This window comes from Oncorhynchus gorbuscha, unplaced genomic scaffold (assembly GCF_021184085.1).
Source record: "Oncorhynchus gorbuscha isolate QuinsamMale2020 ecotype Even-year unplaced genomic scaffold, OgorEven_v1.0 Un_scaffold_5674, whole genome shotgun sequence".
NCBI classification, from domain to species: domain Eukaryota; kingdom Metazoa; phylum Chordata; class Actinopteri; order Salmoniformes; family Salmonidae; genus Oncorhynchus; species Oncorhynchus gorbuscha.
The window spans coordinates 19,619-24,650 of record NW_025749429.1 but is presented as its reverse complement, the minus strand read 5'-3'; the positions used below and the strand labels follow the sequence as shown (position 1 = coordinate 24,650).

The window sequence follows — 5,032 nt, the reverse complement described above, 5'->3', positions numbered from 1 at the left end:
CCTGTATATCTCACACCCCAAACCACCTGTATATCTCACACCCCAAACCACCTGTATATCTCACACCCCAAACCACCTGTATATCTCACACACTAAATAGATGTGATATCAGACAGACTAAACCAGAGTCAGTTGTAGATATCACACAGACTAGACCAGTCAGCTGTAGATATCACACAGACTAGACCAGTCAGCTGTAGATATCACACAGACTAGACCAGTCAGCTGTAGATATCACACAGACTAGACCAGTCAGCTGTAGATATCACACAGACTAGACCAGTCAGCTGTAGATATCACACAGACTAAACCAGAGTCAGCTGTAGATATCACACAGACTTTATAAACACACAGGCTTTATAAACACACAGGCTTTATAAACACACAGGCTGTTTACCTGGCCCTCTTCATTGTCTCATCGTCTGGGTCCTGCACTGAGAGAGCCAGGGGGGAACACAGTATCAGAACGACCCGATTACATTTTACACTGATGTTAAGAAACAACTATTGAGTCCTTTCTGGGGCCCTGTGCAAAACTTTCTCTCCCCTCTCTCCTGGGCCTCTAGTCCCATCTGGGGCCCCGTGTAAAGGTCCTCTCCCTCTCTCCTGGGCCTCTAGTCCCATCTGGGGCCCCGTGTAAACATTTTCTCCTGGGCTTCTAGTCCCATCTGGGGCCCCGTGTAAACATTTTCTCCTGGGCCTCTAGTCCCATCTGGGGCCCCGTGTAAACGTTCTCTCCCTCTCTCCTGGGCCTCTAGTCCCATCTGGGGCCCCTTGTAAATGTTCTCTCCCTCTCTCCTGGGCCTCTAGTCCCATCTGGGGCCCCTTGTAAATGTTCACTCCCTCTCTCCTGGGCCTCTAGTCCCATCTGGGGCCCCGTGTAAAGGTCCTCTCCCTCTCTCCTGGGCCTCTAGTCCCATCTGGGGCCCCGCGTAAACATTTTCTCCCTATCTCCTGGGCCTCTAGTCCCATCTGGGGCCCCACGTAAATGTTCTCTCCCTCTCTCCTGGGCCTCTAGTCCCATCTGGGACCCCGTGTAAAGGTCCTCTCACTCTCTCCTGGGCCTCTAGTCCCATCTGGGGCCCCGTGTAAACATTTTCTCCTGGGCTTCTAGTCCCATCTGGGGCCCCGTGTAAACATTTTCTCCTGGGCCTCTAGTCCCATCTGGGGCCCCGTGTAAACGTTCTCTCCCTCTCTCCTGGGCCTCTAGTCCCATCTGGGGCCCCTTGTAAATGTTCTCTCCCTCTCTCCTGGGCCTCTAGTCCCATCTGGGGCCCCTTGTAAATGTTCACTCCCTCTCTCCTGGGCCTCTAGTCCCATCTGGGGCCCTGTGTAAAGGTCCTCTCCCTCTCTCCTGGGCCTCTAGTCCCATCTGGGGCCCCGTGTAAACATTTTCTCCCTCTCTCCTGGGCCTCTAGTCCCATCTGGGACCTGTAATCTGAGGGAAATATGTCTCTCTAATATGGTCATATGTTGGACAGGAGGTTAGGAAGTGCAGCTCAGTTCCCACCTCATTTTGTGGGCAGTGAGCACATAGCCTGTCTTCTCTTGAGAGCCAGGTCTGCCTACGGCGTCCTTTCTCAATGGCAAGGCTATGCTCACCGAGTCTGTACATAGTCAAAGCTTTCCTCAAGTTTGGGTCAGTCACAATGGTCAGGTATTCTGCCGCTGTGTACTCTCTGTTTAGGGTCAGTCACAGTGGTCAGGTATTCTGCCACTATGTACTCTCTGTTTAGGGTCAGTCACAATGGTCAGGTATTCTGCCACTCTCTGTTTAGGGTCAGTCACAGTGGTCAGGTATTCTGCCGCTGTGTACTCTCTGTGTAGGGTCAGTCACAGTGGTCAGGTATTCTGCCACTGTGTACTCTGTTTAGGGTCAGTCACAGTGGTCAGGTATTCTGCCACTGTGTACTCTCTGTTTGGGTCAGTCACAGTGGTCAGGTATTCTGCCACTGTGTCCTCTCTGTTTAGGGTCAGTCACAGTGGTCAGGTATTCTGCCACTGTGTACTCTCTGTTTAGGGTCAGTCACAGTGGTCAGGTATTCTGCCACTGTGTACTCTCTGTTTAGGGCCAAATAGCATCTAGTTTGCTCTGTTTTTTTGTTGATCCTTTCCAGTACGTAAAATTGTTATCTTTTTGCTTCTTCATAATATGGTTTAGTCTAAATGTGTTTTCTGTCCTGGGGCTCTGTGGGGTGTGTTTGTGAACAGAGCCCCAGAACCAGCTGGCTGAGGAGATTCATCTTCATGTATATCTCTTGGTAGGTGAGGGATTTGTGGTGGATTTTGTGAATTTCCGGTTGGTTAGTAAGACCCCAGACCTCACAACCATTCTGGGCAATGGGTTCAAATAACAGATTTAAGTATTTTGTGCCAGATCCTAATTGGGATGTAGAGTTTTATGTTCCTTTTGATGGTGTAGAAGGCACTTCGTGCCTTGTCTCTTAGATCCTTCAAATCCTTGTGGAAGTTACCTGTGGTGCTGATGTTTAGGCTGGGGTAGGTGTAATTCTTTATGTGCTCTAGGGCAGCCAGTGTCTATTTTTACATTTGTAATTGTTGTCTTGGCTACTGGACTTTTTTTTTTTTAAACAACTATTTTTGTCTTATTGAGATTCGCTGTCTGGGCACAAGTCTCACTAAATCTGTGCAGAAGATCTAGGTGCTGCTGTAGGCCCTCCTTGGTTGGGGACAGAAGCACCAGATCACCAGCAAACAGGAGACATTTGATTTCCAAGTACAGCAAGGTGAGGCCCTGGTGCCACAGACTGTTCTAGTGCCCTCGCCAATTTGTTGATATGTTTACTGTTGAAGAGGGTCTTCTCTCTCTCGACCACTGACTCACTGTAGTCGGTGCCTGTGAGCTGGGCCAGCATGTGGAAGGAGTGGGACTGGGTAGTGCCTGTGCGGGGCTGCCAATCCTGAGTGTCCTCGATCAGCCTCTTCTTGCTGCGGTCGTTGGGGATGAACATGGGGATGCCATCCACCCGCAGACCGTGCCTAGTACACACCACAACGTCACCACAACGTTAATATAACGTTGAACGGACCATGCACAGTACACGCTCAACGTTCCCACAACGTTCCAACAACACACTACTATATAGACACACTACTATATAGACACACTACTATATAGACACACTACTATATAGACACACTACTATATAGACTCCGCCCCTCTGACACCGTGTCAATACGTCCCCCCTGACACCGTGTCAACACGTCCCCCCTGACACCGTGTCAATACGTCCCCTCTGACACCGTGTCAATACGTCCCCCCTGACACCGTGTCAATACGTCCCCCCTGACACCGTGTCAACACGTCCCCCCTGACACCGTGTCAATACGTCCCCCCTGACACCGTGTCAACACGTCCCCCTGACACCGTGTCAACACGTCCCCACTGACACCGTGTCAATACGTCCCCCTGACACCGTGTCAACACGTCCCCCTGACACCGTGTCAATACGTCCCCCTGACACCGTGTCAACATGTCCCCTGACACCGTGTCAACACGTCCCCACTGACACCGTGTCAATACGTCCCCTCTGACACCGTGTCAACACGTCCCCCTGACACCGTGTCAATACGTCCCCCTGACACCGTGTCAACACGTCCCCACTGACACCGTGTCAATACGTCCCCCTGACACCGTGTCAACACGTCCCCCTGACACCGTGTCAATACGTCCCCCTGACACCGTGTCAACACGTCCCCTCTGACACCGTGTCAATACGTCCCCCTGACACCGTGTCAACACGCCCCCTGACACCGTGTCAACACGTCCCCCCTGACACCGTGTCAACACGTCCCCCCTGACACCGTGTCAACACGTCCCCCCTGACACCGTGTCAACACGTCCCCTCTCGCATGGCTCTAGTGACCAGCGGTCAAATAGGTTGGACCATAATGCATCTGTCCCCTGACACCATGTCCCCTCTCGCATGGCTCTAGTGACCAGGTCAAATAGGTTGGACCATAATGCATCTGTCTCTTACTTCTCGTGTTGGTAAATCTGGAGGTCATGGAAAGCTTGATGAACTTTGCAGGGAGGATGACGAGGAGCAGATGGGGCAGGGATGAAGAAAATAAGGGGGGAAGGGGCAGGAGGAAGAGGAGAGGGAGGAGGAGAGGATGAGAAGAGGGAGGGAGGGCAGGAGGAAGAGGAGCAGAAGAGAGGAGAGGATGAGAGGAGGGAGGGAGGGCGGGCAGGAATAGAGGTTGAGAGGAGGGAGGGAGGGCAGGAAGAAGAGGAGAGGGGACAGGAGGAAGAGGAGCAGAAGAGAGGAGACGATGAGAGTACGGAGGGGAAGAGAGGAGGAATGTAGGGAGGGCAGGAGGAAGATGAGAGGAAGAGAGGTTGAGAGGAGGGAGGTAGGGAGGGCAGGAGGAAGAGGAGAGGAAGAGAGGTTGAGAGGAGGTAGGGAGGGCAGGAGGAAGAGGGGAAGAAAGGAGGGAGGGCAGGAGGAAGAGGAGAGTAGTAGAAGACAGAGGGAACAACAAATGACAGGAGAATGAGAGACATACTGTTAGATGAAGAATTAATGAACTGTGTGACTGCTGAACTGTGTGACTGCTGAACTGTGTGACTGCTGAACTATGTTACTGTTACTACTGCTAAGAGAAAAACCTTCACTAATCATTACTAACCACTAGCTCAGATACTGACAGGAAGTCTATGATTTAACATTCAAGTAAAAAGGAAGTAAAGAGAGCTTACTGACTTCTCATCCATCTGCGGAGTGAAGGAAGAGAAGAAGAAAGGAGAGAACAGAGGAGAGAGAAGAGAAGAAGAGAAGGAGAGAGGAGGAGAAGAAGAGAAGGAGAGAGGAGGAGAAGAGAGGAGGAGAAGAAGAGAAGGAGAGAGGAGGAGAGAGAGGAGAAGAAGAGAAGGAGAGAGGAGGAGAAGAAGAGAAGGAGAGAGGAGGAGAAGAGAGGAGGAGAAGAAGAGAAGGAGAGAGGAGGAGAGAGAGGAGAAGAAGAGAAGGAGAGAGGAGGAGAAGAAGAGAAGAAGAAAGGAGAGAACAGA

The 5,032-nt window shown here is 51.4% G+C and overlaps 1 long non-coding RNA gene across 1 annotated transcript; it reads right to left on the bottom strand.

Annotated features, from left to right (window-relative positions):
* Positions 1-392: 392 nt before the first annotated feature.
* LOC124029158 lies at positions 393-4,048 on the bottom strand. The gene is made up of 3 exons (XR_006837734.1): positions 4,002-4,048; positions 2,846-3,000; positions 393-434 (listed from the first exon to the last, which is right to left on the bottom strand). It is a non-coding gene; the product is annotated as an uncharacterized LOC124029158 (long non-coding RNA).
* Positions 4,049-5,032: the final 984 nt, after the last annotated feature.